Source organism: Pleurodeles waltl, chromosome 11, assembly GCF_031143425.1.
Source record: "Pleurodeles waltl isolate 20211129_DDA chromosome 11, aPleWal1.hap1.20221129, whole genome shotgun sequence".
Taxonomy (NCBI): domain Eukaryota; kingdom Metazoa; phylum Chordata; class Amphibia; order Caudata; family Salamandridae; genus Pleurodeles; species Pleurodeles waltl.
The window spans coordinates 56,163,836-56,185,982 of NC_090450.1; the positions used below are offsets into that span (position 1 = coordinate 56,163,836).

At 46.1% G+C, this 22,147-nt stretch overlaps 1 protein-coding gene across 9 annotated transcripts in view; it reads left to right on the forward strand.

Annotated features, from left to right (window-relative positions):
- The window catches only part of NLGN1 (neuroligin 1), a 772,713-nt gene that overhangs the window by 42,098 nt on the left and 708,468 nt on the right, over positions 1-22,147 (forward strand). For 2 of the 9 annotated variants that reach the window (XM_069213050.1, XM_069213056.1), the window contains exon 2: positions 592-711. The exons of the other annotated variants lie outside the window; for them this stretch is intronic. The gene's annotated coding sequence lies outside the window, so the exon portion shown is untranslated. The remainder of the gene's footprint in view (positions 1-591; positions 712-22,147) is intronic. 9 annotated transcript variants of the gene reach the window in all.

Genomic DNA, 22,147 nt, shown 5'->3' on the forward strand with positions numbered 1-22,147 from the left:
CATCAATCCAAGTGTTTGGTACATTTACATCTTTCAGAGTGAGGGCAACCAAAGGTTTTTCTATGAGGGAATAACTAGGTATCCATTGTCTGCAATATGAGGTAATCTCTATAAAACCTCAAACATCTTTCTGTGTTTGTGGGTGTTGTAAATGGAAAATTATTGATATTCTTTGTGATTCTAGTCTTCTACCCCCACCTCTGACAGGGGGGTGCTAAATAGGACACCTCCTGTTGACAATATTGCAACTTGGATAGGGAGACCCTTTTTTTCATGTGTGGCTAATTGTGACAGCAATTCTGATGTGGCCTGTTCACATTGTTCAAGTGTGTCAGGTACATGAGGAGTTCATCAATGTATTGTAAAAGGACATTGCCATCCGGTAATTTTAAGTGTCCAATTGGCTTTTTAGAGCACAATGGATATACTAAAGAGAACATTCTTTAAATCTTTTACAGAGAAAAAGTTGTCAGTGGGTGAAATCATGTGAACAGGGTAGTGACGTCTGGTGTACAACTGGGTATTGTGGTACTACTATCTTGTTAATAACTCTCAGGTCAATAACCAATCTATATTCTGTCTGTTGTCCAGTAGGACTTTCCTTGTTGACGGGAAGTATGGGACTATTACAGAGACTACCATAATTCTCCTTCACAATACCATTATCAAGGAGGTGCTGTACTACAGAAAAAAGTCCTTCCTCGGCTTCAGGTAATAATGTGTATTGTAGTACGAGGGGTAAGGATACGCCTTCTTTAACGCGTACCCTGACTTGTTCCATGTATATGTGTTGGACTTTTTGCCTTACGCAGGGTCATCCCCAGTCTTTTTGCCTCCTTCCTCCTGGTTTTTCTGACCTCTCGCTGTTGGCTCTAGGACTCTGAGCACTTTATCACTGCTGACCAGTGCTAAAGTGCAGGTGCTCTCCCATCTAAAGTTGGTATGATTGGCTTATACCTAATTGGCATATTTAATTTACCTATAAGTCCCTTGTACAGTGGAATCTCTATACCCAGGGCCTGTAAATTAAATACTACTAGTGGGCCTGCAGCGCTGCTTGCGCCACCCACTGAAGTAGACTTTCAAACCTGTCTCAGGTCTGCTAGCGCAGGGCCTGTGTGGCAGTTTTCTGCCACAAGGACCTGGCATCTAAATTTACTTGCCAGGCCCAGAACTCCCCTTTTACTCCATGTAAGTCACCCCTAGGGTACGCCGTAGCTAGCCCTATGGGCAGGGTGCCATGTATGTAGAAAGGCAGGACATGTGCCATATTGCATAGCCTGTCCTAGTAGTGACAAACAGCCTAACTTGGTGTCTCACTGCTGTGAGTGCTGCCTTCTCATAGTATTGCATTAGAAATGCCCTGCCTTATGTGTAAGGGGTATTGTCTGATTTATGACGGGTAGCGTAGGCGTGTTTGGTATGGTTGTGATGGTGATAATAAATGCTGCTTACTGGTATGGGTGTATTTTTTATTACTATCACAGAAATGCCACTTCTAGAAAGTGCGCATTTATCTGTGCTTATGACTCTGGTGTTTTGCAGCTTGACTCCAATCCACGTCTGGGCAGAGTGACAGTTGGGCCTTTGTGCATACTTTTCAGACAGCCTGTACACAGGGAGGGTGGAGGTGTCACAGAGGTGCATCTGCATACTGAATAGTCTTCCTGGGCTGAGAGAAGGGAGAGGCGGGTCACACCTGCATTTGTAAAGTCTGTGCCCTGGCCTCACACAATAGGGTCGTTAACCCCCCACTGATGTTTGGAGCCTGTGCTGAAAGGAGAGAGGGGGCACTCCCAGAACCAGTTGTAACTGGCTGGAACCTCCTCTCCCTACCATTGTAAAACACTGTAAGAACTGACTATAAGTACAGGGGAATTTTCCCCACAGTTTGGAGACTCTTGGAATCATCTTGGAACTGGACACCAAAGGCTGAAAGGACTCACCAGGAACCGCCATGGACTGCTGCTGCTGTGCTGACCTGTGACCTGCCTGGTCACTGTGAAGGACTTGCCATTTGCTGCCTTTCCCTTGTGCTGGCCTGTAGCTGGGCCCTCCACCTGAGGACCTTGTCTTAAGATTCTGCTCCCCAGGGGCAGGGTGCTGTGGCCCCTGACCCCTGCATCCATTTCTGCACGAGGGGTGCTTCTCCATGGTTGCGGCTGCCATAGCGCTGATTGCAGCGCGCTTATGGAGCCTTGGGAGCTCGTAGGCTCCTTGCTGCATTGTGCCCCTTTAAATAAGATCACCGCAGCGGCCCGGGAAGCTGGAAGAACACTCGCGCACCGCATCGGGTGCAGGCGAGTGTCTGCTCGGGCCCCAGGAGGGGTCTGATCTTCTTGTGGCTTCACGGCAGGACCAGGGGAAGGCGCGGGGAGTGCCCCCTTCCCCCTGGCCTCTGCGTTAGGAGCAGGACGCTCCTTTTCTGCTGTTAGGTAAAACGGGCATTATTGTGCCCCCCCCTTGGTGGAAGGGCCAGTGGAGGCCGGGGGGGGCCCCCAGAGATCACGGGTCCCGGGAGGGGCCTGTCATTAAACCGGAGGGGGTGCGAGGTGCCTCCCTCCTGCCTTAAGTTGTTTTTGCTGGCTTTGGCCCCCCTCGTGAGGGCCGGATGAGGCCCTGGGGGGCCCCCAGTAATCACGGTCCCCGGAGGGGTCTATCTATAAAAGAGAGGAGGTGCATGTCGCCCTCCTCTGACCCCAGAGTATAAGGGAGGCCCCCGTTTTGCGCATAGGAGCGCCGGAGGCCCCATTGTTCGCCTTCTAGGCACTGGAGGTGCCTTCATCCAACCAGGTACTGTTTAAAGGACCAATATAGTTGCAATCCAGAGTTCTTTCTACAGACTTTTGTTTGATTCACATATTACCTACCTGCGTTTGATGTTTTTACATATTTGTATCAAATGTTCCTTTTATGGACATGCTTGCTAATATGTTTTTCTAACTTGCCATATGTTTTCTAATGTTCCTACTATGGGCATTTTATGATATTCTTATGACAAGTGCTGTGATGTATTAACGTGTTTTCCTGACTACTGCCTATGTTGCAGAATACTGAGTAACCTGTGTGTTATGTGTGACTACTGCTAGGTTGCAGAGTAACTAATGTGTAACGTTCTGACAACTGCTAAGGTAGCAGGATAGTACTGATATGTGATGTTTGGTCTGATAATTGCCTTGTGTACAATACAGTTTATTTTCATATAATCTGGTGTTGTGTTTCCTTTGTGGTGGGGATATTGCGTCACATGTGTTGTGTGTGTTGTGCAGACGCTTTACACATTGCCTCCGGGTTAAGCCTGACTGCTCGTGCAAGCTACCAAGGGGGTGAGCAGGGGTTATCTTGGACGTGTAACTCCCTTGCCCTGACTAGAGTGGGTAAGTTCTGCCTGGCTGAGGTGCATACCCTAGCCAACCAGAAACCCCATTTCTAACATTGGTCGTCAGCGGTGAGGATAGGACTTGGGCTTACACAATACCATTGTGACTCATTATTTCACTACAAGGATTGCGTTTAGACCATCGCATGTTTGGCTTCTCTTAACTTTCTCTCTTTGGTAATTTTTCCTGTTTTCAGTTCTCACGCTTGGGTATTGTGGTTGTCACATTTGAGTTAGTTGTACCTTTTCAAGATGGGGCTTACCTTTGATTTAGAGGACCTGCCGTTTTACACGCAGGAGGAATTAGAGGGGTTCTGTAGAGAGAGAGGGCTGCCTGTAGAAGGGGACCTCAGGAGATCTCTGAATTTCTTTGAAAGGTTTGTGACATATACCCAGGGAGGGAGTGTGCTTAGGGGGTACCCAGAGGATCCTGAGTGTAGCGAGGGTTCCCAATGGGAGGGCTCCCAGACCTCATCCCTAGAGAGTGGTAGAGAGACTGATCAGGAGGGTGAGAATGACCGGGAGGGGACACCAGTTGACAGGGAAGGCCCCAGTGATAGGGAGTCCCTTGCTGGGTCCAGTGTAAGAAGCAGGGCTACCTCTCATTCCTTGACGCCTGATGAGCTAACAGATAGGCGGGAAGAGAGGGACCTGAAGTTGCAGTTAGCACGCCTAGCTGTTGAGGAGAGAAGGGCTGAGGTAGAGAAGGCCTTAGTACAAGAGAGGATGGCAGAGGCAGAAAGGGCCTTTGCCAGAGAAAGACTCGCTCTAGAGCACAGTCTGAAGGTTCTGGACTCACCAGCACTGCAGGTGGAGTCCAGTGGTGGCAGCAATGTACAGTGCTGAAGCAAAGATGTTCCTCACATACCCATAGATTTGGTACCTAGGTTCCAAGAGGGGGGTGACATACGTCAGTGGTTAAAGGAATATGAGAGGGCTCTGGTAGAGCGCAGGATCCCTGAGAAGGATTGGGGAACTGGCCTAGGGAGCTTTATTCCTGAGGAGGGGAGGGATGCCTTACTGACTCTAGAAGAGAGTAACAGGGAGGGGTACTCCACTGTAAAAAATGCACTGATTGTGAAGTATGGTTTTTCCCCTGAGGAATACAGAAAAAGGTTTAGGGGTGGTAAGAAACTGTCCCACCAGTCTTGGGAGGAGTTTGTGGAGGATTGCTGCATTGCACTAGATGGATGGGTGAAGGGTAGCACAGTAAACAATTTTGAAGGGCTGTTTAATCTGATTGTCAGAGAGCACCTGCTTCGTTGTTGTTTTTCAGAGTTACGCCAACACTTGTCAGTGTGTGAGCTCTCTGACCCCAGGGAGCTTGCAAAGGAGGCAGACTTCTGGTTGCGTACCAGAGGGTCTGCTGTGGCATTAGGGGGTGTTTCCAATGAGAGTGGTCTAGGTGTTTTTCAACCAGGTGTGGTGGGAAAGGCTTGTGTCCCAGGTAGGTCCCAGTGTATTGGTGCGGGTAAGGCACCCCATGTCCAGTCTCAGAGGAGAGGGAATGGGGTTGGGCTGAGGCCCAGAGTACCCGAGCTCCAGTCCCAGGTCCTGGAAGGTTCCATGAGTGAACGCCAGGAGGTGAGCCTAGCCTGTGCCGTAGGGCCAGCTGTTCAGAAGGATCCCATTTTGTCATTAGGACTTGGGCGGGTGGCTGGTGATAGCGTTCCGCCGGTCCTGGTGTCTGGTAGTCTCGCTCTACAGCGGAGGAGGTGGAAATCCAGGCATAGGGTTGAGAGGGGGCTGCGGGCCCCAGTGGAGAACCTGGAGGGTCAGGGGTCAGCTCTGAGAGCAGAGCCCCCCAGGAATGACCTTGGTGAGACCATTTCTGGGCTGGGGGGAATCCAGACTCTGTCAGATGGGCAGAGCTCAGGAGACCTGTGCCAGCCAGACTCTTGTGTGGCCCTTGGGGAAGGTGTTTCCCTGGTGGGGGTAGGTGTGCCCGCCAGGAAGTCCTGGTGCGACAGGCAACGATTCAACCTCAGGGTGGTGACTCTGGGTTGAATGATCAGGTACAGGGGGTAAACTCTGACCTGATGGGGAGTAGGTGTGCTCCCAAGGAAGTCCTGGTGCACCAGGCAGTGGTTCAACTGCAGGGTAGTGACTCTGGGTTGGATTGCCAGATTCAGGGGGTAAGCTCTGATCTGGTAGGGGGTAGGTGTGCTCCCAAGGAAATCCTGGTTCGCTGGGCAATGGTCCAGTCTAAGGGTGTCGTCCCTGGACTAGATAGACAGATTCAGGGGGTAAACTCTGACCTGGTTGGGGGGGCGGTTAGTGTGCTCACCCCCCCTGTGTGAAACTTCTGGTGGCTTCTCCCGAGGAGGGGAGACGCAGGACTCTGGAAGTGGGGTTCAGGGAGGGGGAAGCCCGCCCCGGATCCCGGTGCAACCCAAGGGTGTCGTCCCTAGGTTGGGTGGTCAGTCGCCAGGTAGTGATCCTGGGCTGGCGAGAGAGTTGTGCAGGGCTGCTGTACCCAGCACCCTGGCAAGTGTGGATTCTGGTGATACCCCTCCTAGGAGAGGACGGCGGGATCCTAGAAGGAGGGGTAGAGGGAGGAGAGCCTCGCCTCTAGCCCCTGTAGAACCTATGGGTGCGGACCCTAGGTTGGTGGACCAGTGGCAGGGTAGAGCCCCTGAACGGATTGCAAATGGAGTGGAGACAGGTTGCTTTGCACCTGGGGCTACCGCCCCCCACTCGTTATGGTTTCAGAGACCAGAGGCTTCTAGATGGCCTAGGGCCTGGTTCTGGCCATTGGCAGCTAGAGAACCCCCGTGGGTTGGTCTAGGCTGCCTGGGAAGCATTGACAGAGAGATCCAAGTGGAGTCAGGAAGGCGTAGAACTAGAACATGTCCCTGCTGTTGTGGGCCTGGGTCCTTTTTCTATCGCCCCAATCAGGGAAGTACATCAAGGTATTGATTGTTCTCCCCTGGCTTTTGGCTGGTAGGGGGTTGTGTTGGACTTTTTGCCTTACGCAGGGTCATCCCCAGTCTTTTTGCCTCCTTCCTCCTGGTTTTTCTGACCTCTCGCTGTTGGCTCTAGGACTCTGAGCACTTTATCACTGCTGACCAGTGCTAAAGTGCAGGTGCTCTCCCATCTAAAGTTGGTATGATTGGCTTATACCTAATTGGCATATTTAATTTACCTATAAGTCCCTTGTACTGTGGTATCTCTATACCCAGGGCTGGTAAATTAAATACTACTAGTGGGCCTGCAGCGCTGCTTGCGCCACCCACTGAAGTAGACTTTCAAACCTGTCTCAGGCCTGCTAGCGCAGGGCCTGTGTGCGCAGTTTTCTGCCACAGGGACCTGGCATCTAAATTTACTTGCCAGGTCCAGAACTCCCCTTTTACTCCATGTAAGTCACCCCTAGGGTACGCCGTAGCTAGCCCTATGGGCAAGGTGCCATGTATGTAGAAAGGCAGGACATGTGCCATATTGCATGGCCTGTCCTAGTAGTGACAAACAGCCTAACTTGGTGTCTCACTGCTGTGAGTGCTGCCTTCTCATAGGATTGCATTAGAAATGCCCTGTCTTATGTGTATGGGGTATTGTCTGATTTATGAGGGGTAGCGTAGGCGTGTTTGGTATGGTTGTGATGGTGATAATAAATGCTGCTTACTGGTGTGGGTGTATTTTTTATTACTATCACAGAAATGCCACTTCTAGAAAGTGCGCATTTATCTGTGCTTATGACTCTGGTGTTTTGCAGCTTGACTCCAATCCACGTCTGGGCAGAGTGACAGTTGGGGCTTTGTGCATACTTTTCAGACAGCCTGTACACAGGGAGGGTGGAGGTGTCACAGAAGTGCATCTGCATACTGAATAGTCTTCCTGGGCTGAGAGAAGGGAGAGGCGGGTCACACCTGCATTTGTAAAGTCTGTGCCCTGGCCACACACAATAGGGTCGTTAACCCCCCACTGATGTTTGGAGCCTGTACTGAAAGGAGAGAGGGGGCACTCCCAGAACCGGTTGTAACTGGCTGGAACCTCCTCTCCCTACCATTGTAAAACACTGTAAGAACTGACTATAAGTACAAGGAAATTTTCCCCACAATTCGGAGACTCTTGGAATCATCTTGGAACTGGACACCAAAGGCTGAAAGGACTCACCAGGAACCGCCATGGACTGCTGCTGCTGTGCTGACCTGTGACCTGCCTGGTCACTGTGAAGGACTTGCCACTTGCTGCCTTTCCCTTGTGCTGGCCTGTAGCTGGGCCCTCCACCTGAGGACCTTGTCTTAAGATTCTGCTCCCCAGGGGCAGGGTGCTGTGGCCCCTGACCCCTGCATCCATTTCATCACGAGGGGTGCTTCTCCGTGGTTGCGGCTGCCATAGCGCTGATTGCAGCCCGTGTATGGAGCCTTGGGAGCTCGTAGGCTCTGTGCTGCATTGTGCCCCTTTAAATAAGATCACCGCAGCGGCCCGGGAAGCTGGAAGAACACTCGCGCACCGCATCGGGTGCAGGCGAGTGTCTGCTCAGGTCCCAGGAGGGGTCTGATCTTCTTGTGGCTTCACGGCAGGACCAGGGGAAGGTGCGGAGAGTGCCCTCTTCCCCCTGGCCTCTGCGTTAGTAGCAGGACGCTCCTTTTCTGCTGTTAAGTAAAACGGGCATTATTGTGCCCCCCCCTTGGTGGAAGGGCCAGTGGAGGCCCGGGGGGGCCCCCAGAGATCACGGGTCCCGGGAGGGGCCTGTCTTGAAACTGGAGGGGGTGCGTGGTGCCTCCCTCCTGCCCTAAGTTGTTTTTGCTGGCTTTGGCCACCCTCGTGAGGGCCGGTTGAGGCCCTGGGGGGCCCCCAGTAATCACGGTCCCCGTAGGGGCCTGTCTATAAAAAAGAGGAGGTGCATGTCGCCCTCCTCTGACCCCAGAGTATAAGGGAGGCCCCCGTTTTGCGCATAGGAGCGCCGGGAGCTCCATTGTTCGCCTTCTAGGCACTGGAGGTGCCTTCATCCAACCAGGTACTGTTTAAAGGACCAATATAGTTGCAATCCAAAGTTCTTTCTACAGACTTTTGTTTGATTCGCATATTACCTACCTGCGTTTGATGTTTTTACATATGTGTATGCAAATGTTCCTTTTATGGACATGCTTGCTAATATGTTTTTCTAACTTGCCAAATGTTTTCTAATGTTCCTACTATGGGCATTTTATGATATTCTTATTACAAGTGCTGTGATGTAATAACGTGTTTTCCTGACTACTGCTTATGTTGCAGAATACTGAGTAACCTGTGTGTTATGTGTGACTACTGCTAGGTTGCAGAGTAACTAATGTGTAACGTTCTGACAACTTCTAAGGTAGCAGGATAGTACTGATATGTGATGTTTGGTCTGATAATTGCCTTGTCTACAATACAGTATATTTTCATATAATCTGGTGTTGTGTTTCCTTTGTGGTGGGGATATTGCGTCACATGTGTTGTGTGTGTTGTGCAGACGCTTTACACATGGCCTCCGGGTTAAGCCTGACTGCTCGTGCCAAGCTACCAAGGGGGTGAGCAGGGGTTATCTTGGACGTGTAACTCCCTTGTCCTGACTAGAGTGGGTAAGTTCTGCCTGGCTGAGGTGCATACCCTAGCCAACCAGAAACCCCATTTCTAACAATATGAAACCCAAACCTTTTTTTTTCCTGTAGCTTAAAGAGACGGATCTATATGTGACAACTATTGGTGTAAATTAGATGCGAAAATAACAAGGTAACTCTTTGAAATAGAAGTATTAACAATTGTCACAGATACTGAATCAGGGGAACAATAAATATGAGCATGCACTTTCTTTAACAAACACAAGCCTACAAATTTTTGGTCACAGGCTTCAGTGAAAATCAATGAATTGGGAAAACTGTAAGGTCCAATAGTAACATCCAAAGGCTTTGATATGGGGCTTCGTACGGCATTTCAGCAAATCCAATTGAAGTATTAATAGACCCAGAGAGGGGAGCCCAAGGAAAATGGCTGTGGATGGTGGTGGTGTGGGTAACTCCAGTGTCTAAGAAAAAGGCTGCTGATCTGCTGGAATTTCCAATCTCGCTTCTTCCTCTCTTGGGCATCCCTAGTCCATATTGTCTATTTGATCATTTACCACATATGATCTGTCCATGTGTGTTGTTTCAAAGTAATTAGAGTGCATTTGTTGTTGAGAATGTGCAGCAAAATCTTGTCTAGATCACTCCTCTCTTACTCCCTGTTTTCTCCTATTTTCCATTCCTCTCTGCATTCTTTGGCCAGAATTTTGTAATTCTGGACAAGTGTCTTTCTTGTTTACAATATGCACAGGTAATATATCCTATGACTCTCATTCCCTGTTGTGCAGGAGTATTTGTTTGTCCTCTGCCAACCCACCATCCACTTCCTCTTGTACTCTCCATCTGTCCTGTACCTTGGGCCTGGTTAGGGAAGCCTGTGGCATTAACGCTTTTGTTTTCAAATCCTTTTATTTTCTTATCACAAACCTCTTTCTTGTTTTTGGACACATTTTCGTAACATGTGGCCATAACTAGGAATTCTGACGGGCTCTTAGTTGGCCATATATTTTTAGTGTTTTAAATAATCACAGACGTTATTTTGAATGTTATTAATGAATTTATCTGCAAACATTTGTTGGCCTGTCTGCTCCTCGACTGCCTTTATTCTGTCAAAAGCGGCCATGTTAAACATTCCCCCTTGATCCATTTAGACATCAAGTTCAAAAGACAATGTTGCTGAAAATCATTATACTTTTGAAATTCATGTAAAATGATGGCTGAATTTGTATATGGAGCATCCGTCATTCACCTGTTTATAGTGACCGGCAAAGCCATTCCATTTGTTCGGGATCTACTTATTCTTTCTCCTTCAGAGAGGAGACCATCTTGCAAACTAATGCGACAAAACCTTAGAGTGGGGTCCTTCGGAACACTACATGGAGTGGTTTCTGAAGTGTGTCCCACTGTTGAGGGCCTGGGGCCCTTCTTGTATTTCTTATATTTAACATTGTTACTAATGTATGGTGACTGTTGTGGAGTATAGGAAATAGTTCCTTGTTGCATGTTAGAATGAATCTGTAAAGTCACCATAATACTTTGAGTACTATTCAATTGAGGTATTCCTCCCCCTGTTGTGTTTAGTATAGCAGTATTTTGTGTAATTTGTATGGGGACTGGGTTGGGAGGAATATTTATAGTCTGGGCTGCATTAAATATTTGAGGACAGAGAACCTGACTGCCAACAATGGGGACATTAGGGGCAGATCCAGGGGGAGGAAGAATGGTAACACGAGGAAAGGGATTAGGGAAATTAACGTTAACATTTTGCACTGGAGAATTGGGCTGGATGGGAACATAAGGTGGAGTACTGTCCAAAATATTCTCCAACAATTCATCCTATGTAGTCCCTTGTCGTATGTCATTTTCTGACCAATACATTTCATTTGTAGTCATTCTAAATCCCCTGTCTCCCTCTTTTAACATCACTATATTCTTTCAGTGTCAAGGCTGACTGTTTTTTTTTTTAATAGATTTTTTATTTTATTTTACATATTCCTGGCCTCTCCCATGACCCTTTTCTTGTCTCTTTTTCCCAGGTCTAATAACTGTCCCACATTGTCTGTCTAACATTTTTCTTATATAATGTCTGTTGTAAAAAATGTAATTTGTCATCATCAAAGGATCCTTTAATGGCCACTGTCTGTCTCCCCCTTTCTTTGTATAGTTGTGCCAAACTGGGCCCCAGAGGGTCGGGCCCGCACCATATTTTTTCATTACTATCCAGGCTGGACTACCTTCGGTTGGCACGGGTATAGACTTGACCAGGCAAAAAGTCCAGAAACAAGAACAACATTTAGAAATGCATTTTTTGAACTTACTCATGGTTGTCCTAAATGCGGAGTTCACCTATGAAAAGGTCACAAACAAGTACCAAGATCAAATACCAAGATGAATATGACTTCAATAGCAGGATACAGCTTTACAAGTTTACAAGTTACAAGTGACATAGAACAGTCTCACCATATATGATGGGTCCAGATCCTCGTATTCTTGAGGTCAAATGTCTCCTCGGCCTCCTACTGGGTCTCAGTGGGAGACATTCTTTACAGGGAATGGAAGTTGGCAACATTAGATGGCAGGTGCAAGAAACTTGTCTTTTTTTAGCAAGGGCCCCCACGATCCGTGGTCTCCGTTCTCCTTCCTCTGTCACAGCCTTTTAGTCTGTTGAATTTCTCTCCACGAGTCCCCGTACGGGCCACCAAGTTTGTGAAATAAATTTACAAGTCTCTTCTTGGAAGAGGCTGATTTTCCACTAAATAGAATACAAGGATTCAGATTATTCTTCAAGATAGCATTTTATTCACTGCAGTGGGTCACTCCCCAAAAGTGTCAAAATGAAACTCTTTGGTCAAAGCAACTAACCTTTCCCTCAGCCTTTGATGTCTTTTATTGCAAAAAAAAAAAACACTTTACCACACTATACATGTGTCATAATTTCCAAACGCGTTCAAGCAAACATTTCCTGTAACAACTTTGAACCACAAGAACAGGATGTTCAAACACAGAGATAACATTTCTAGAAAATAGGGTGATTTAACCCTTTTACAAAGTTTCGAAAGCAACTCTAAGAAACCAGCACATCTGCAACAAATGAAATTAAACAGGTAATGAAGGCATACAATTTTGTTTGTAGCACAGAACAAATTGAACTGAAATGTTAGACAAAATGGAGCTCTCATGCCAAGTTAAGAAATCCTTTTTTCACAAAAGAAATGGTGTAAAGATTAGAAAAATGTGATCTTCCTTGTACCAGACCTTACTCAATATATTTCAAAGCCATACTGCTTCTCACGAAAGGCGCCTAATAATGGACGATATCTATGTGAACTAAATTCTACATCAAGAGACAACTATTAGCGTGTGCCTGGAGCGAAAATCTTATAAATGACATTGAAACTTAGAGGTACGCGAATGATTAAAATATTTTGTAAATTAGGACTTGTGCATTTTCAGCTGCAACAGACAGAGGGCCTGATCGTGACCTTGGCGGAGGGGATTACTCTGTCACAAATGTGAGGGATATCCCCTCTGCCGAATTACAAGTCGCAATGGATATAATGGAACTTGTAATATGGCGGGCTTACTATCCGTCACGTTTGTGAGGGAGTAATCCCCTCCGCCAAGGTCGTAAACAGGCCCATAATGTCTGTAACTTTTGCATTGGAATATACATTGAACTCTCTAACCATGTTTTGGTCAATTGGTCATAAACTAACAGCAGCCTGTTCTAACAATCGTTTCTTACTAGATAATTAATATCCCTTTTTTCTTAGTAAACCATACACCAGGTTAATTGAGCATAAATATTCTAACTAATATTATTTTAGCTATAAATGGGAGGAGCATTGGTATTAAAACATATTGTTGCTTTCTAATAGGAGTAGAAAAGAAGAAAATGTGCATAAACTGGTACTTGTACACTCATAGCATGCTGTCAACATTTTTTCCATTTAAAAATACAATTGGTACTCCTGAAAATATACGTGAAAGAGTAGGAATTCTATCTGCTATTGCACATCTGCCTGATTCTGTAACTCTTCTTCTGGAGTATTGTACTTATAGCTATGAGTGTATACAGGGAGTGCAGAATTATTAGGCAAATGAGTATTTTGACCACATCATCCTCTTTATGCATGTTGTCTTACTCCAAGCTGTATAGGCTCGAAAGCCTACTACCAATTAAGCATATTAGGTGATGTGCATCTCTGTAATGAGAAGGGGTGTGGTCTAATGACATCAACACCCTATATCAGGTGTGCATAATTATTAGGCAACTTCCTTTCCTTTGGCAAAATGGGTCAAAAGAAGGACTTGACAGGCTCAGAAAAGTCAAAAATAGTGAGATATCTTGCAGAGGGATGCAGCACTCTTAAAATTGCAAAGCTTCTGAAGCGTGATCATCGAACAATCAAGCGTTTCATTCAAAATAGTCAACAGGGTCGCAAGAAGCGTGTGGAAAAACCAAGGCGCAAAATAACTGCCCATGAACTGAGAAAAGTCAAGCGTGCAGCTGCCACGATGCCACTTGCCACCAGTTTGGCCATATTTCAGAGCTGCAACATCACTGGAGTGCCCAAAAGCACAAGGTGTGCAATACTCAGAGACATGGCCAAGGTAAGAAAGGCTGAAAGACGACCACCACTGAACAAGACACACAAGCTGAAACGTCAAGACTGGGCCAAGAAATATCTCAAGACTGATTTTTCTAAGGTTTTATGGACTGATGAAATGAGAGTGAGTCTTGATGGGCCAGATGGATGGGCCCGTGGCTGGATTGGTAAAGGGCAGAGAGCTCCAGTCCGACTCAGACGCCAGCAAGGTGGAGGTGGAGTACTGGTTTGGGCTGGTATCATCAAAGATGAGCTTGTGGGGCCTTTTCGGGTTGAGGATGGAGACAAGCTCAACTCCCAGTCCTACTGCCAGTTCCTGGAAGACACCTTCTTCAAGCAGTGGTACAGGAAGAAGTCTGCATCCTTCAAGAAAAACATGATTTTCATGCAGGACAATGCTCCATCACACGCGTCCAAGTACTCCACAGCGTGGCTGGCAAGAAAGGGTATAAAAGAAGGAAATCTGATGACATGGCCTCCTTGTTCACCTGATCTGAACCCCATTGAGAACCTGTGGTCCATCATCAAATGTGAGATTTACAAGGAGGGAAAACAGTACACCTCTCTGAACAGTGTCTGGGAGGCTGTGGTTGCTGCTGCACGCAATGTTGATGGTGAACAGATCAAAACACTGACAGAATCCATGGATGGCAGGCTTTTGAGTGTCCTTGCAAAGAAAGGTGGCTATATTGGTCACTGATTTGTTTTTGTTTTGTTTTTGAATGTCAGAAATGTATATTTGTGAATGTTGAGATGTTATATTGGTTTCACTGGTAATAATAAATAATTGAAATGGGTATATATTTTTTTTTGTTAAGTTGCCTAATAATTATGCACAGTAATAGTCACCTGCACACACAGATATCCCCCTAACATAGCTAAAACTAAAAACAAACTAAAAACTACTTCCAAAAATATTCAGCTTTGATATTAATGAGTTTTTTGGGTTCATTGAGAACATGGTTGTTGTTCAATAATAAAATTAATCCTCAAAAATACAACTTGCCTAATAATTCTGCACTCCCTGTATATGTATGTGAGAAAATGGGTCACTGAGGTTAGAAGACTTGCGCCTTCTCTGTTCTGTTAAAATCTTTTTGATGCATTTTCTGTGGGAAGATGAGATGCCAGAAAAAAGTGGGGCTTTCTTAAAAGTGTTTTCCCTCAGTATTTCCTATTTCTAGATTCCCTAGAAAAGTATATTTATTATCCCTGATTGCTTTAAGGGTATGTGAGTGGCACTAATCCCCTAGTCACATATTGCTCAAAACTGTGGGACGCTGGAAGACTGAGCTTACAAAGTAGATTTCAAATTAAAGCTGCAGGAGCACTGCAGAAATGAGAAATATATTTATTAGCACAGGTCTGAGAAAGTTTCCTGGGAAAATTTAAATTTTTATGAATTTTGAATCATCAGCTTTTTCTGAGGATAGGGCTATGACATTATGTTTTGACATGTCAGGCTTAATTCATAAAGCTATTCTCTCTTGTGTGTTTGACATACGTTTGCAAATAGGCTTTTTAACAATGTAAAACTGCATTTCACAAAATATAGTTTTGCACTCATAAAAATAGTTGCACTCACAAAGGTCTTCCTCTGAATTTATTGATGACTGGGGAAGGAAGTGCTCATTAAACGTTTGGGAACGCTCACAAATGAACTTATTTCTGGGTGTTCATAAACCTTCTCCTGACCCATTCATACTTTCCAGTAATTGCATATGTGCCCTCTGACAGAAGGCAGTCAATACATTATTCCACAGGTGGGAATGGGCAGGCAATAATCATAACATATTTGTGGGTTTATGAGCTGTGATTTATTCATGGAAAAATATGTCATAAGTCCATTATGAGCCAGCAAACACATTGTTGTATGACATAGAGGAGGACACTGGCATTTATGAATAGTAAAAGATTATTCTGAAATCAAACTTTGGTGAGTAAAACATTTTATGGGACATCTCACCCAGAGTTTCACATTTTGTTTTGTTTCATTCCCTGGCCAAAGCAAACTATTCACAAATGCTATAGTCTTCCACATACTAGTTACATGTCCAATAATGCAATGTTAGATAAAACTGATCTATGAAATGTGAGGACAAAGGGCCAGATGTAGCAATATACCAAATTGCGACTTGCAATTTGCGAGTCCCTGCGACTCGCAAATTGCAAGTTGCAATTTGGTATGCAGAAAGGTGTCTCAGACACCTTCTGCGAGTCGCTATGGGGTCGCAAAGACCCACCTCATTAATATTCATGAGGTGGGTAGCAATTTGCGCCCCCATAGCGACTCTGGGCACTCACGGGGATGGAGGCCTGCTGGGAACAGCAGACCTCCATGTCCGTGACTGCTTTTAAATAAAGCAGTTTTTTTTTCCAAGTGTAGCCCGTTTTCCTTAAAGGAAAACGAGCTGCACTTAGAAAAAAAAAAACGAAACCTTTTGTTTCGGATTTTTTCAGGGCAGGCAGTGGTCCCTTGGCCCACTGCCTGCTCTAAAAAATATTTTTGGGTCCAGTCACAAAGGGGAAGGGGTCCCATGGGGACCCCTTCCCGTTTGCGAGTGGGTTACCATCCACTTCAAGTGGATGGTAACTGCGACTCCATTTGGAATTGCATACCACTGCGACTCGCAAATAGGAAGGGAACACCCCTTCCTATTTGCGACTCGGAAATGCATTTTGCGAGTCGGTTCCGACTCGCAAAATGCATTTCTACATAGCAAACACGCATTTGCGACTCGCAAACGGCGATTTTTGCCGTTTGCGAGTCGCAAAGTGTTTGCTACATCTGGCCCTAAGTAACTATGTTGAAATTACCATGAGATTTGTAATTGTGAATTGCACCATGGTGAAATGAGACTGTTTGTGTCATGTGTTTTTTTTTAAAGATCCTACCGTAATTTACCCCTATGTAACACAACCAAAGAATAATTACTTCTAGCAAACTTCCAAATACTTAAAAGATATTTTGATTTAAATAAGAGATTATATATGCTTTACAATTGCTACTTCAATTTTGCGTGATGAAACATGTTCACTGTAAAGCCAGTCTTTATCAAAAAGGCTTTACAGATAAGGCTCTCTCTTTAGGTGGAGTTTTAATTTAAAGATGACATTGTAACTTTCTTTCACATAAAACATTTATGAATATTGTTGTCCTTTTTCATATTCCTGGCTTGCAGTTCATTAGTCAAAGAAGCTGTGAATTGCTGCAGTATTCTTGACTAGAAACCTGCTAAGGCATAATATTGTACCTGCTTTATATTACCATGCTTTTACCACTATCTCCTACAACAAGTGTGGTAAAAATCAAAAAGTCCCATACTCTGTTTTTCCTTGACTAACAATTAAAAGAACTCAGATATTTGTATTCATAATCAAATATTGCTTTTCTCTTGTTTAGATAACAAAGTAGATTCAATAATCCTCTCATATTCCTGGAAAACAAGTTTAAGCATCTGTAAAACCTATTATTAACTAGTTTCATTTGTTTCATTCTGATTGGAATACCATGCTTGGACATTCTTCTTTCTTCTCATCTCAGTCAAAGATGCTAAATCGATGAATTAAATATCCAGTTAATCAAAATCCGCTCAAGCATGTAGTTCTTCATGATATTCAATGAGAATTCTGTTATGGCCAGGCATTTCAAGGCTTTTAAGTATGTTCCAAAGCCCATCACAAATGAGGTGGAATTCATGATGGTGAACAGAGAACAATGTCAATTGTCTCTGCATTTGGCTGGTGCCAGTCTGTAGCAATGCAGTAAGCACAAACCTGATGTACTGAGATGTGGCCCAACGTGATTACCAGTGGCTGAGATTGCCAGGATGGTACTATTACCTTTTGAATGAAATGCTGAGCGAGAACTGCTGTGAATTAAGCGTGTGGCCTACAGCTCACAGAATGTGCCAGCAGTGAAGTAAGCTCTGTAGGGCTTTTTGAAAGGTGTTGCTTTTATTATGTTTATGTTGGTATGTAAAAAGTGGTAGTTACACCCATAAATTCCAAGAACTCTAAATATGTTTAAAGGTCCAAGAAAATTTCAATGGTATGCAGCTACACAGTGTAATGTAAAAAGTAAAATAAAATGCCAGATCTCACAAACATTCAATGCCACAAATCCACAGGTTCACAATTTTAAGCTTTCTCCTCCATGCGGATGCTCTTATATGTTCATTACCAGTGTACATGGATAGATGTTAGCAGCCAATTTGCATCTGTGGTCTCAAGAGCACAACCATATCTCAATTGTTTTCTACTCCAAGTTTCTTTCCAACATAGCATGTGCTTGGGCAGTATCTCAAATATGAAGTGGTAAATGCTGATATGTGGGCTTACTTATTGAGCGATAACCCCAAAGTTTCTTTAGCCGCTTCAAGGGCTATTGACATTGCACAATGAGGTATTGGTTCCACTCTTAGAACCGCAGAAATGCTCTTATTTTTGTTTCCACATCAAGTTTAAGGCTGGGTTCTTATCTCGATTGATGAATCATGCCAACAAAAGAGATACATCACAATGAGTAGATGTTTGTTTGTTTCCCTAATTGGACTATATTATTCAATTCAGGTCCAATGTCCTTTTGTGTAGGACAATTTAAAATAATCACCATTTGTTCTGATTCTGAGTTTGTTTTATGAATGCACTTTACATTTTCCCAGGAGCTATTTATGCAAACTGTACCCTTCTTTGTCTGAAAGTGGTGATCAATTTGTTTTTCCTCTTGCTGAGGATGGTACAAAGAAACTCTGAAGGAAAAGTAAATGCATGTTTGTGTATTTTCTAAATTTGTTAAGCACACTGAAGACCCTGAAACAGTCTAGACTATAAAAGGTAGTTAAAGTAGTCCAATGATATTACAGGTGAGACACAACCATCTATGAAAAGGATGTGTAAAGATTTCCTTTGCCAGTGACAAAAACATATGTATTGTTACCTGCCATTAAACTAATAATGATACTTCAAACCAGGAAACTGAATGAGAGTTTTGTGAAATTATAGATGCATCGTACAAAACATTCCATTAGAAGTGACAGGCAGAGGGCACATTAATTACATTGGGCTGCACCATAACCGACAGTTTGGGGATGTATGTGTAAGCATTTCATTGAAATTAGTTATATATTTCAGACACTTATTGCTGTTGCAGTTTCACTGATTTGCATAAGTGTTGCCACACTTTGACAGATTCCGGAAAGTTTGATGGCAATTTATTGCATGCTTCATAAAATAAAAGTAATAACCACACATTAACTTATCTGTAAACCATGAATAGGCATTTCAAATCCCTTGAGCACCCATACTTCAATTCTCGAAGCATGTTGGAATACTACAGTGAATTTGTGTAGCCATGTAATGTACATCTGGAGACCATTATTGTATTTATGTTAATTTAATAGTCATATTCAATGTACATATTGTTCCTCAATTCAACATTTCTGGTTCCTTGAACCTTAGAACCTCTTTTATTCCTTGTTGTATTTCAGCGCCAGGAAGCTTCTTCTGAGGCAGCAGTTGTGCCTTATAAATATAATTTCATCCGTTCCTACTTGGCCTGGTGTGATACATTGCCTGATATAATTGAATCCTGTAGGTATTTTTGCCCCGGTTTCCTGCCATTACAACTTTGAGGCCCAGAATGGGGAGTAACACATAAGCCACAAATCCTGTGCCATTTACTGCATTTCCTTTCCAAATTCTGGGCCCTTTTGTCTGTTTACAATTTACATATTTACACTAAAGGAACAAATGAGTTAGCCAGAAAAAGAGTAATTCACACTTAATCATAGCAAAAGTTTGTGAATCAGTTTTATCAAACCTAAATAGAACTTGTTTACAAAGTGAACTGTGACATGAATCAGACCTTTCTAGACCAACCTTAGTCACCTCTGCTGTGGAGCATGGTGTGAGAGGTAATCGCGTTTTCTTCTGCCTATGGCTTTGCTGTTTGGTACAAGCAATCTGACATAATGTGCCATCCTGTTCAGTATTTTACATAGCCTTTACGATACAAATCAGGAGTGTGAGCACATAAGGTAATTCACATGGCTATTTATTATAGATGAAAAAAAAACTGGCAGATAACATTGCTTTGGGCTTTAGTGCAAAGTGGGGGCATTGAAAGGGAGATGATTAATGGCAATGATGCCGGGGCATCCCCAAGAGGGAAGTAGCACTGAGAATGATATGGGAAGTACCAAATTGCAAGACACAGAAAGAAACTATCATGCTTTAAATTCAATAGTTTATATTTGCCAAAATATGGATGAACACTGTCACCAGGACAATGGGTATCATTACGACCCTGGCAGTCTTGAGACCGCCACGGTCGCGGTGGTTGTCGGGCCACCCCCAGTGTGGTGGTACAGCAGCCACATTACAACCGTGGTGGTTGCGCCACGGTTGGACCGCCAGCACCGCCAGATCACGACTTTTCATCAATCTGGCGGTGCTGGTGGTCCAAATCTGCCAGGGCAGCACTGCCCTGGGGATTCCGAGTCCCTTCTCTGCTGGCAATTACATGTCAGTAGCCAAGCCATGTAAAGGCTGGCAGAGATGGGGTGCCCCAGTGGGGCCCTGCACTGCCCATGCACTTGGCATGGGCAGTGTAGGGGAACCCTGGCCAGCCCGTCGTGATTTTCACTGTCTGCTTTGCAGACAGTGAAAATCCCAACAGGTGCTGGTGCTCCTTACGCACTACAGCATTTCTGCTGGCTCAATTATAAGCCGGTGTCAATGTTACAGGCCATTTCTTGCTGGGCCAGCGGGTGGAAACTGTATTTCCACCCGCTGACCCAGCTAGATACTCTTAATGGGACCGACGGGATGGGGACCGCACTAGCGGTAACCTGACCGCGGGCATTTGGCAGACGGCCTTGCTGTAGGGAGACTTGGGGGGAAGCGGGGGTGCATCACAGACCTGCCGGTGCGCGGATTGCTTGGCCCTTGAGGGCCCTGGATGACGGGCGCCCGGGATGGCGGGCGTCTGCTGAGGTCGGCGCTGTGACCAAATCGCCTCGTGCCTGGGCGCCCCGCTGCCCTGGAGGAGATCGGGCCTGCCCCTCGCCTGGCCAGTCGTGGCTGACTGCCTGGAGTCCCGGCGGGGTGCGTACCGGCGGAGGGGGCCTAGAGGACTCTGATGCCAGCCGCACCTGAGATTGGAGGTGGTGGTGGGGCGGTGAGTGGCCCTGCAGCGGTGAATTGGGATTGGGGGGGCCCCGCAGCTGTCAGACCGCAGGGGGGACTGTTCCGCCCCCTCTTCCTTGTCTGTTCCCCCCGCATGAAGGTGTGCCCTGGATCTGGAGGTGGGGGTGAAGACTGGTGGCCTCCCTGGGCGGGGGGTGCTGCTGCTACTTGGCTCCCTGGGGCATGGTGGCGTGTTGGGCAAGGCTCGCGGCTGCTGGGATCGCACGGCTGGTGGGCCTCGGGACCCGAGGTGATCGGAGCTGGAGGAAGTGCCTCCGGGACTCTCCTGCTGGCCTCCAGCAGCCTGGGCCTGACTGGAACCTACTCTGCTGAGCCGGCTGAGCATGTGGCCCGGATTGGGGGAGGTGGGATTGGGGAGGCTGATGGGAGGGCCTGAGCCTGGTCCTGGCTTTTCGCTCCTCAGCCCGTAGAATGCGACAGGGCTCGCCTGCTGGCCCCCCGTTTTGGTGGTCCTGCCGGGTGGGAGGGCCTTGCGCGGCTGGAGTCCGCTGGGCCTGGTGAGGAGGAACCAGGCCTCACGGTATATTGCGGATCTAGCTGCTCCTGCAGCGCATTGACTCCTGGTTCCATTGGGAAGGACAAGCAAGCCAAACCATCCTCCTCTCAACCTCGGATTGAAAAGTTCACTACCTCGGCTGGGGTGGCTGAGAGTGGTGCCGCGGGGGCTCTTCTGGAGAGACCGAGGGAGACACTGACAAGATCCTACCCACCGTACAATCCTCCCAAGCTGTGGTGGAGAACAAATTGGGGAGGTCAGAGTGGACATGGTGCTGCTGCTCCAGGATTTCAGGAATGTCTTGGTGCGGCTCACAGAGGCAGGGACCCGTGTGTCCACAGTGGAAGACGAAGTCCACGATCTTAAAATCAAGGTGTCCTGCCTTCTAACCCACACACATGACCTACAGCAGCGCCTGGAGGATGCCGAAAACCGCTCAAGACGGAATAACATGTACTTTGTGGGGTTCCCGGAGGTAGCCAAGGGGCCCAGTCCCCTGAAGTTCTTGGAGACCTGGCTCAAATCATGGGTGCTGTCAGAGAAACTGTCCGCATGGTTTGCTATTGAACATGCCCATAGGGCCTTCTCCTTGAGACCTCCACCGGGGGCACCGCCCAGGGCGTTCATTGCCCACTTGCTCAACTTTCGGGACCAGGACACTATCCGACGTAAGGCACGTCCTCAGCTGGAACTCACCTATCAGAATTTGAGGATCCTGATCTTCCCATACTACTTCTGAGAGGTCCAGGCAAGGCAGCTCTCATATGAATAGGTAAAACAAAAACTAAAGGCGCTACACCTAAAGTACATGCTCCTTTTTCCTGGGCCGCCTTAACTTCCTGCACATGGGCAAGGCGCATTGTTTTGATAAACCGTAGGCGGCCTGGGAGTGGAGGACAGAGAAACTACCACTTTGGGGGCATACTGA